The sequence below is a fragment of the Nicotiana tomentosiformis genome, chromosome 1, assembly GCF_000390325.3.
Source record: "Nicotiana tomentosiformis chromosome 1, ASM39032v3, whole genome shotgun sequence".
Classification (NCBI taxonomy): domain Eukaryota; kingdom Viridiplantae; phylum Streptophyta; class Magnoliopsida; order Solanales; family Solanaceae; genus Nicotiana; species Nicotiana tomentosiformis.
Window position 1 is genome coordinate 118,568,739 of NC_090812.1, and position 13,101 is coordinate 118,581,839.

Here is a 13,101-nt window from a genome sequence, read left to right on the forward strand (position 1 = left end):
TATATTATTTTTGACTAATCTGCCAAGTTTCACAATTTTTGGAGTTGATTTAGGCAGGTCGGGGTGACCGGACAACCAAATACCAGTAGCTATTGGAAATTGCAGAAGCACTGCTTCGCGTTCGGGGTATACCTTCGCGATCACGAAGGGTTATGAAATTTTAAGCCTATGCATCCGCGAATCTAATGTCGCGTTCGTGACTGTTTGGCCAGCTTTTACACTTCGCATAGGCGACGCAGACCCCACGAACGCGTTTAGTCATGTAATTTTTAAAATTCTAAAAATACTGGGAACACTGGAAACGGACACTTAATTCCCTCTTGGCTCAAGAACAATTCTCCTCCTGCTTGAATCCCCAAAAATCAAACTCTTCATATTCTTCAAGTCCATTGCAATTTTCAGCCTCCATTTGCAAGGTATGTGATTTCCTCTCTTGTATATAGGGTTCAAAAGTTTGAGTCTTAAATGTCAATCTTGTGTGTTAAATTGTTTGTGCTAGCTGGGTGAGGTTGGTTGAATGTAAGTGTGTGATTGTTATTACAAATTTTTGAATGAAATGTGTTCTAAAATTGACTAAAAAATGAACAAGGAAAAGAGGGAACACAAACTGCTTGACAAAATTCCTGAAAGAAAAAAAGGCCTGGGCGATGAAGAGGACCTTCGCGAACATGATGTTCTGCTCGCGAACGCGTAAGCCTATTCCTAGAGGAGTAACATTTTAATCTTCGCGAACGCGTTGATCTGCTCGCGAACGTGAAGGCAAATGTTTGGGCAAAATGTTTTTCTCTTTGCGAAAGCGAGCGACCTTATGTGAACGCGAAGAGCAATTGCTGGCAGTTCCTAAAATGACAAAAAATAGCAGTTTTGCACAACTCTGCCCGGGACCCTTTTTGCCAATTTATTTGGCTTAAATACTTCCTAATACATTGTTTTAAGTGTCTATATGAGCTTTTAACATTGTTGGTCTATTTTGTAGGTATTTTGGGAATAAAATGGATTCGGAACACAACAAAATTGAGCAAGAACATGCCCCCGAAGTTGAACAAGAGGAACCCTTTGATCATGACAGGTTTTTATCTGCTGAATATGAACGAAAATATGACGAACTCTTGTCATCCATCATCAGGGAAAGAGGTATAAACATGGAGAAGGTTGAAGCTAAAATTCCAGGCTTCTACACAAGATTGGTATAAAGCAGTTGGATTTGCTTTGCCCCCCAACCAAATGATGCCAACTACACAGTGGTGTTGGAATTCTATGCAAATGCTTTGAGGACCGATTTCCAAGGAGCCTTAGTTACTACTGTGCGAGGTGTGCAAGTCAGCTTCAACCATGAGATAATCGACAGAATTTATGGCCTTCCCAATGCCGATAACGAGGTTTATAGAGACAGAGCAAAAGCAAGAGGAAACCAATGGTTGGTGGACAAATTGCATGATGGAGTGACCCCGAAGTGGTTGACATTGCACAGGGGAGTTGACTCTCATGATTTTACTGCAGAAACAAAGACTTGGCTTTCCATTATCTATTTGAGGATCTTTCCCTCTATAAATGACACTGATGTGACACCATAAAGGGCATTGATAATTGCTGCTATTATCGATGGACTACCCGTGAATATGGGAGAGCACATTGTTAGAGAAATCGAGGAAGCCACCCATGGGCGGTCCAAGAGCCTATTCTTACCATCATTGATTACGCGGGTATGTTATAATGTTGGGGGTGTTAAAACACCCAAATAATAATGAGAAAGATCTGGGGAAGCCGATGATCCACCAATTGCTAAAAAGGGGACCCTCTGACAAGCAAAAAAATGAGGAGGATTGATGTTGCTTCCTCTTCATTTGGGAAATTCTCTGAGGCTACCACTAATTCTGACAGACCCTTTGCACCTAGAACAGGGTCATTTGACCCCATGGGACCACTCCAGTCTAGACCTCACACTATGCGTCACCTATCCAGTAAGATACATGGAGTAGATGTACACATTAGGCAGCTTATAGCTGGCCTTCCTACTGGCCCATCTGGGGCTCGCACATCTACTAGCACTGCTGCCCCACCATCTTTGGATGACATAGTTAAAGAGCAAAAAATAATAACGGACAAGATGGAGGCCATGAATAACAGGTTGGAAAACATGAGCCTCCTACAAGGGAAGATTGAGAAGCGGCAGAGAAAATTCAAGGAGCACGAAAAGAAAAAGAGCAACCTCCTGAACAAAATGATGGATAAGTTGAGGTCATTGTGTAGTTTAAATGACTCGGATGATGATGAGGAGTAGGAGGAGCTCAAATTTCCTTCCACCTCTAGCTCCGACTGAGGCCGATTCAGGGAGCCCTCTAACTATTATGCTTTTCGATTTGATATTGTGCAGTGAGGACACTGCAATAATTTTAGTTGGGGGTGGCACACTTTATTTATATATTTATGACTGTATGAGTTTGTATGGATATTGTGTGTCCTTTCCGGGCTTGATTTGTGATTAATATAGTGGTGGATATGTTTTGTGTGTACTAAGTCACTTCATATTTGAAAGAGATCACCCTTGCAACCCAAGGGGACTGGACGTAGGATTCACTCTAAATCCGAACCAGTATAAACAAATCTATGTCATTTACTTTTTGCAATTTCCTTTATTATACTTAGTTTCAAAAATATCAGTCGAGTAGAACGCAATTTAGTCGACTACCTCGCAAAAGAAGAGGGTAAGTGATTTCTACTTGATTTTAACATTATATCTTGTTTCTCCATTGATTATTACACCTAGATTATGTCATTTGAAAGAGAAATTTGGGGAATTTGTTTATGGTTGTGGAGAGTAAAAATTGGAAATTTGGAAACCGATTTGAAGTTGGGTTTGGATGAAACTTGTGTATTTGGACTCATATTGAAATGGGTGTTTGGGAGTTATGAAATTTTTGTCGGGTTCTGGGATGGAGGCCCAGGCTGACCTTTGGGTTGACTTTATGTATATGTGTAAAAATCAAAGTCTTATTGTTCGGGATTATGTCATATGGCTTTGTTTGATGCTATTGAATTAGTTTTGGGTAGATTTGAGCAGTTCGGAGGGCAATTCGTGTGGAAAAGTATTTTAGAGTATTGATTTGGCTTGTTTGAGGTAAGCATCTTGCCTAATCTTGTGTGAGAGAATAAGACTTAGGTTTAATCTTTATTTGTCTAATTATGATATTTGCGATGTGACATATATGTATGGTGATGAGCGTATATGCGGGTGCTATATATGAAAAATAACCGGAATAAACTTTGGGTTCCTACTATGTCTTGATTTGATTGTGTTCCCTCTTTGATACATGTATAATTCGTTGAATGACTATACGAGCTTATCCTTTCCATGCTAGAGATCATATTTTAGCATAATAATTATTCTAAATTGGCCATGTTGAGAATTGTGGAATCATTGCTAATTTGAGTTAGATGTAATCATGCTTTATATGTTGAATCCTCATCTTCATTCATTTATTTCCATGTCCTTGTGCACTTTGTTGACAAATTATGAGAATATGTCTTTGTCACGCCCCGAACTTGGGGAACATGACCAGCGCTCAACCGAGTGAACCCAGTCAAGCAAGCCTATGTTACATCAACCTCTCATCATAACTCATGTATGATTTATCAAAACAGAATTAGATCTTGACTTTCATATTGAATACATTTTGCTCAATGGCCCATAAATTTTATTTTTCTTTTTTCTCTCGTGATGGGTACATAGCTTCATAATTATCTGTGAACATAAATATATGACGAAACTCAAAACTTACGTACATGACCCACAGTATACATGGAGCTTCTATGACAATAGATACCTAAGTACATAAAACCAACTAGGCTCGAATACCCACTGGAATTGTAGCGGGCTCATCATAATCTGTTGTGCAGAAGATCCATATCATCCTATAGAAGTATACTGCATCCAATTAAAGATGCAGCGCCCCCGACAAAAGGGGCGTGAGTACATGTGGAATAGTACTCGCATGTAAGGCAAACAGAATAACATATGAAATCATGGTAATTCAAATAAGAGGCATATGAAGTACATCAAGAACTACGAAATATCCCATAGATTCACATTTCAAGTCTCGTTATGCTTACATCATTTTAAACTTCGTTTAGGATCAACTGAGCCATATGAACTATACGCGGAATACCTAATATAATGTAATTGAAACAACATATACAAACAAGGCCAATAAAAGTGTCACCTATTGTTAGCATTAATAATGCATCGACCGTCCATATCCCTATCTTATTTTACGCCTATACATTTCATAGACCGTCCCTTAGTGTTCACATATCATATTATACACCTATGCGTTTCATAGACCGTCCATAGTGTTTATTCATACCGTACACCTATACATTTCATATACAATGCACCTATGTGTTTCATAGACCGTTCATAGGATTTCATACATAATACACATGTACATTTCATAGACCGTTCACAGTGTTTACTTATCATATTATACACTTATGCGTTTCATAGACCGTCCATAGTGTTTATTCATACCATACACCTATACATTTCATATATAATGCATCTATGCATTTCATAGACCGTTCATAGGATTTCATACATAATACACATGTGTGTTTCATAGACCGTTCACAGTGTTTACTTGCACAATACACGTATGTGTTTCATAGACCGTTCATAGTTTTTACTTACACAATACAACTATGCGTTTCATAGACCGTTCACAGTGTTTACTTGCACAATACACTTGTGCGTCTCATAGACCATTCACAGTGTTCACATATCATACACCTATATGTTTCATAGTCCGTCCATAGGATCACATACTACATTATATACCTATGCGTTTCATAGCCCGCCCCTAGGGTTCACCTATATCATTATACACCTATGCGTTTCATATTACATTACAATAAACCTATGCAAGGTCTTGGAAATACAACATGAATATGATAAATCATGGTAACAATAAAAGGGCTTAGATAGTCGTTAATGTCAAGCAAATTTACTAAGATCTTCCATTAACATTTATACAAATTAAGCCGGGGATACTCTATAACCACCTTCATACAAAGCGGCCCTACCGCCTCACCCCAACATATGTGGGTGGAGGTGTATTACGATACCACAATCTCTACACAAAGCGGCCATGCCGCCTCACCCCAATATATACGGGTGGAGGTGTATCATAATACCACAATCTCTACACAAAGCGGCCCTGCCGCCTCACCCCAATATATGCGGGTGGAGGTGTATCACAATACCTCAATCTCTACACAAAGCGGCCCTGCCGCCTCACCCCAATATACACGTGTGGAGGTGTGTCACAATACCGTAATCTCTATACAAAGCGGCCCTGCCGCCTCACCCCAATATATGCGAGTGGAGGTGCAATCACAATACTACACAAAACGGCCCTGCCGCCTCACCCCAATGTATGCGGGTGGAGGTGTACTCACAATACCACATATAAACTCAAAGTTACGCAATTAACATTACATTTAAGGTTGTAATTTACCGTATCATTGGAACACTTCATGTTCAGGTTCATGCTCATCATGGAGGAATACAACTCATTACGTTAGCACACGTATGGTAAATCAAAAAGTCAATTTCAATGGCGCATGGCCCAAATACGCTATCCATAAGATTTATCATCACTTAGCATAGGGCATCCCTCTACCACTACATTATATACTCTCTTGTCATTTTAAGGTCATTAGCTAAGTTCATGATTCTTGGGACTTAACATCAAAGTCATTTACATACATTATTTCAGAAGCATACAACTATAGTTGAAATCATTGGGACATACAATACCTCATAATTCTCATTTAGGCAAACAGCCACACTTTATGTTCATACCATCACTTACTTCTACTTGTCATGGGTGATCATAGGACATCAAGAACATTTAAAATATTTAGGAACAACCTAGCCTCTCTTATGAGGACGTAGGAGCTTATAACACATTGGAAACATAAGTACAAATACGTTCATCTCATAACCTTTCACAGCATATATCACTCCACAATTACTTTCAACTACTTACAACATCATTAATTCGTTAGATCACTTGGCCATATATATTATTATTCATTCATGGCACTGTGGCCGTATATCATATTTCGCACTTTTATTTCTTTACTTTTAAGGATTATCATCATAAACATCATCATATAGAATACTCTTGAAATACTTTTTCCCAAATAGGCAATACACAATTTCAACTCATGAATATGTAAGAACTCAAAACATATTAGAAATACCTACCAAGCATAACATTAGTTAGAACAACCATATTTGGATATGACTTGAGTACATAAGTGTTTGGATAATTCTATTTTCGGAGTCAATTTGGAATGATTGAATCAAGACTCATTTCATAACCTTTCTCTCATCATTTCATTTTATTGGCAGCATTGGGAAGAAGTATAACTTTCATTCTTGGCACGGTAGCCACACTTTATATCCCAACTCACCCTTTTCACTTTCAAGCATATTTAATCACAGCTTTCAATACACACATGCGTAATTAAGAGTCTTAAGTATATCGAGATTTCTTACATAATTTTGCATAAAAGACTTCATTTGAAACACGACTTGAAGTCATAACATCTTAACACACATCCCATACTTGAACACATTCTCGTATGATATCATAATATGACAAGAGCATTCGGAACATATTTTAAACATATACCTTTCGACACAGCCTATCCGCAATAGTCAATTTATAATGAATAACTCGGGACTTACAAGAACATCGTGAGATTCAATTCTAGGAGAGGAGTTTAGCCAACATACCTCATATTCGTCCCTTAATGATACTATAACGATCCACTACACTAAGCAACTTTAATCTACAATAACAACATCCAACGGGACCAATATTAGTAACAAAGTCCATAATCTAGGCCATTTAGGCACTTTATCAAACACCTAGTAGGCATGAATCTCTACATCTCTTAACCATAGAATTAGTTCATCCAACTACTACCATTTACCAACAATTTATCCCACCATCATTCTTAAACAACTCGTAACTTCCAAACATCACATACATGACCATCCATCCACACCCAACCAACAAAATTTCATCAAATAATCACCTTTCAATCTCTACAATTTTTATGTATTTAAATTAGGAACTTATGGCTTCCAATTACCATACCCTAAGTTATAACACATATTTCATACATAAATAATCACCATAGATTAGTTAGAGATGGTAGACATACCTCTTGTAGTGAGACTCTTGAAAATCCCAACTTGTAGGGTTCATGACCAATTTGGGAATTTTAATGGAATTATATGGATCTTCAAGATTAATCCTAGTTAATATAGGTGTTTAGGAGTAGTAATCAACTCAAAATACTCCAAAACATTACCTTGGTTCATGGGAGGGAAGTGTTGGACAGATTTCCCTTGATATGCAAGCCCTAGCTCAAAGAAATGACTTAACCCCTCTCTCTTTACCCGACCTTGGGAGTATTTAATGGGCTCCTACGTGCGCGATCGCGCACCTGGTCGCGCACCTGAGGCAAAATACCCTCTAATATGCGTGGCCGCGCATCTGGTCGCGCATATGTTATAGGTCCGATAAAATAGCCATAACTTTCTGTAGAAATATCTGAATGATGAACGGTTTGATGCATTGGAAACTAGACTCAAAGGGCATTAATTTTATAGTTATATCACCACCTAAGTCATTATATTGAGGGAGTTCTATTCATTTGAAGTCGAGTCTTGTGCTAATTGAAATATCCTTTTCACTTAATGTATCCAACTTGTTCCACACAAGTTATTGCCATTCACAAAACTCCTTAGTATGTTCCAATAAACCTTAAACGTAAATTATCAATTCAAAATGATATAGTTGTATCCCATAGGTCTCCTTTAATACTTAAATACGTTATTCCCAAATACCGTTGGCGCACTTTAAAATCTTAAATTATTAGAAAATTATTTTTACGGGGTCTTACATTCTCCCCCACTTAGGATCATTCATCCTCAAATGAGGGTTATAGTCCGCCGTTGACACCTAATGTGACTTAAATCTTTATCCACACACCAAAAGCTCTAAAATTTGGCTAACACCCCAAATTTCCAGAAATTTCGACAAAGATTTCCCTATATTTGGGCTTATCCACCTGTTAGAGAATCTCATAAATCAATTTTAACAACATATAGATAACTCCACATTGCACCATATACATGAAAACAACACCTACCATAACTCTCGAGGCTAATTCTCTGACCTTGTTTACCTTGGTCGTATCCTTGAATTTACCTTTGTCCATTACGAGGAAAATTGGCACCTCACACATTATGCCTACTATATGCGTCATTCCTTTAATCCTTAGGCCTTTATCATTTAATAACTCAATGTGCAAACATTCCTTGATATTAACAAGGGAAACTCTGAGACTAACTCGGAACCTTAACGCACGATCGAGGATAGAAGAAGAGAAACATTTCCTAAATGTCGTAGTAGCCTCCTTATTATACGTGTGGCCGGCAACACACTAATAAGAGGGACTCTACTGACACAGCTCCATGACACTTTAGGACTCCTAAACCGTGCTCTGATACCAAGTTTGTCATGCTCCGAACTTGGGAAACATGAAGTACATCAAGAACTACGAAATATCCCATAGATTCACATTTCAAGTCTCGTTATGCTTACATCATTTTAAACTTCGTTTAGGATCAACTGAGCCATATGAACTATACGCGGAATACCTAATATAATGTAATTGAAACTACATATACAAATAAGGCCAATGAAAGTGTCACCTATTGTTAGCATTAATAATGCATCGACCGTCCATATCCCTATCTTATTTTACGCCTATACATTTCATAGACCGTCCCTTAGTGTTCACATATCATATTATACACCTATGCGTTTCATAGACCGTCCATAGTGTTTATTCATACCGTACACCTATACATTTCATATAAAATGCACCTATGTGTTTCATAGACCGTTCATAGGATTTCATACACAATACACATGTATATTTCATAGACCGTTCACAGTGTTTACTTATCATATTATACACTTATGCGTTTCATAGACGGTCCATAGTGTTTATTCATACCATACTCCTATACATTTCATATATAATGCATCTATGCATTTCATAGACCGTTCATAGGATTTCATACATAATACACATGTGAGTTTCGTAGACCATTCATAGTGTTTACTTGCACAATACACGTATGCGTTTCATAGAACGTTCATAGTTTTTACTTACACAATACAACTGTGCGTTTCATAGACCGTTCACAGTGTTTACTTGAACATTACACTTGTGCGTCTCATAGACCATTCACAGTGTTCACATATCATACACCTATGTGTTTCATAGTCCGTCCATAGGATCACATACTACATTATATACCTATGCGTTTCATAGCCCGCCCCTGGGGTTCACCTATACCATTATACACCTATGTGTTTCATATTACATTAAAATAAACCTATGCAAGGTCTTGGAAATACAACATGAATATGATAAATCATGGTAACAATAAAAGGGCTTAGATAGTCGTTAATGTCAAGCAAATTTACTAAGAGCTTCCATTAACATTTATAGAAATTAAGTCGGGGATACTCTATAACCACCTTCACACAAAGCGGCCCTGCCGCCTCACCCTAACATATGCGGGTGGAGGTATATCACGATACCACAATCTCTACACAAAGCGGCCATGCCACCACACCCCAATATATACGGGTGGAGGTGTATCACAATACCATAATCTCTACACAAAGCGGCCCTGCCGCCTCACCCCAATATATGCGGGTGGAGGTGTATCACAATACCTCAATCTATACACAAAGCGGCCCTGCCGCCTCACCCCAATATACGCGTGTGGAGGTGTGTCACAATACCGTAATCTCTATACAAAGCGGCCCTGCCGCCTCACCCCAATATATGCGGGTGGAGGTGAATTCACAATAATACACAAAACGGCCCTACCGCCTCACCCCCAATGTATGCGGGTGGAGGTGTACTCACAATACCACATATAAACTCAAAGCTACGCAATTAACATTACATTTAAGGTTGTAATTTACCGTATCATTGGAACACTTCATGTTCAGGTTCATGCTCATCATGGAGGAACACAACTCATTACATTAGCACACGTATGGTAAATCAAAAAGTCAATTTCAATGGCGCATGGCCCAAATACGCTATCCATAAGATTTATCATCACTTAGCATAGGGCATCCCTCTTCCACTACATTATATACTCTCTTGTCATTTTAAGGTCATTAGCTAAGTTCATGATTCTTGGGACTTAATATCGAAGTCATTTACATACATTATTTCCGAAGCATACAACTATAGTTGAAACCATTGGGACATACAATACCTCATAATTCTCATTTAGGCAAACGGCCACACTTTATGTTCATACCATCATTTACTTCTACTTGCCATGGGTGATCATAGGACATCAAGAACATTTAAAATATTTAGGAACACCCTAGCCTCTCTCATGAGGGCATAGGAGCTTATAACACATTGGAAACATAAGTACAAATATGTTCATCTCATAACCTTTCACAGCATATATCACTTCACAATTACTTTCAACTACTTACAACATCATTAATTCGTTAGATCACTTGGCCATACATATTATTCTTCATTCATGGCACTGTGGCCGTATATCATATTCCGCACTATTATTTCTTTACTTTTAAGGATTATCATCATAAACATCATCATATAGAATACTCTTGAAATACTTTTCCCCAAACGGGCAATACACAATTTAAACTCATGAATATGTAAGAACTCAAAACATATTAGAAATACCTACCAAGCATAACATTAGTTAGAACAATCATATTTGGATATGACTTGAGTACATAAGCTTTTGGATAATTCTATTTTCGGAGTCAATTTGGAATGGTTGAATCAAGACTCATTTCATAACCTTTCTCTCATCATTTCATTTTATTGGCATCATTGGGCAGAAGTATAACTTTCATTCTTGGCACGGTAGCCACACTTTATATCCCAACTCATCCTTTTCACTTTCAAGCATATTTAATCACAGCTTTCAATACACACATGAGTAATTACGAGTCTTAAGTACATCGAGATTTCTTACATAATTTTGCATAAAAGACTTCATTTGAAACACGACTTGAAGTCATAACATCTTAACACACATCCCATACTTGAACACATTCTCGTATGATATCATAATATGACAAGAGCGTTCGGAACATATTTTAAACATATACCTTTCGACACAGCTTATCCGCAATAGTCAATTTATAATGAATAACTCGGGACTTACAAGAACATCGTGAGATTCAATTCTAGGAGAGGAGTTTAGCCAACATACCTCAAATTCGTCCCTTAATGATACTATAACGATCCACTACACTAAGCAACTTTAATCTACAATAACAACATCCAACGGGACCAATATTAGTAACAAATTCCATAATCTAGGCCATTTAGGCACTTTATCAAACACCTAGTAGGCATGAATCTCTACATCTCTTAACCATAGAATTAGTTCATCCAACTACTACCATTTACCAACAATTTATCCCACCATCATTCTTAAACAATTCATAACTTCCAAACATCACATACATGACCATCCATCCACACCCAACCAACAAAATTTCATCAAATAATCACCTTTCAATCTCTACAATTTTTATGTATTTAAATTAGGAACTTATGGCTTCCAATTACCATACCCTAAGTTATAACACATATTTCATACATAAATAATCACCATAGATTAGTTAGAGATGGTAGACATACCTCTTGTAGTGAAACTCTTGAAAATCCCAACTTGTAGGGTTCATGACCAATTTGGGAATTTGAATGGAATTATATGGATCTTCAAGATTAATCCTAGTTAATATAGGTGTTTAGGAGTAGTAATCAACTAAAAATACTCCAAAAAATTACCTTGGTTCATGGGAGGGAAGTGTTGGACAGATTTCCCTTGATATGCAAGCCCTAGATCAAAGAAATGACTTAACCCCTCTCTCTTTACCCGACCTTGGGGGTATTTAATGGGCTCTTACGTGCGCGATCGCGCACCTGGTCGCGCACCTGAGGTAGAATACCCTCTAATATGTGTGGCCGCACATCTGGTCGTGCATATGGCATAGGTCCGATAAAATAGCCATAACTTTCTGTAGAAATATCCGAATGATGAACGGTTTGATGCATTGGAAACTAGACTCAAAGTGCATTAAGTTTATAGTTATATCACCACCTAAGTCATTATATTGAGGGAGTTCTATTCATTTGAAGTCGAGTCTTGTGCCAATTGAAATATCCTTTTCACTTAATGTATCTAACTTGTTCCACACAAGTTATTTTCATTCACAAAACTCCTTAGTATGATCCAACGCACCTTAAACGTATCCCATAGGTCTCCTTTAATACTTAAATACGTTATTCCCAAATACCGTTGGCGTACTTTAAAATCTTAAATCATTAGGAAATTATTTTTACGGGGCCTTACATTCTTCCCCACTTAGGATCATTCGTCCTCAAATGAGGGTTATAGTCTGCCATTGACACCTAATGTGACTTAAATCTTTATCCACACACCAAAAGCTCTAAAATTTGGCTAACTCCCCAAATTTCCAGAAATTTCGACAAAGATTTTCCTGTATTTGGGCTTATCCACCTGTTAGAGAATCTCATAAATCAATTTTAACAACATATAGATAACTCCACATTGCACCATATACATGAAAACAACACCTACCATAACTCTCGAGGCTAATTCTCTGACCTTGTTTACCTTGGTCGAATCCTTGACTTTACCTTCATCCATTATGAGGACAATTGGGCACCTCACATATTATGCCTACTATATGCGTCATTCCTTTAATCCTTAGGCCTTTCTCATTTCATAACTCAATGTGCAAACATTCCTTGATATTAACAAGGGAACTCCGAGACTAACTCGGAACCTTAACGCACGATCGAGGATAGAAGAAGAGAAACATTTCCTAAATGTCGTAGTAGCCTCCCTATTATAAGTGTGGCCGGCAACACACTGATAAGAGGGACTCTACTGACACAGCTCCA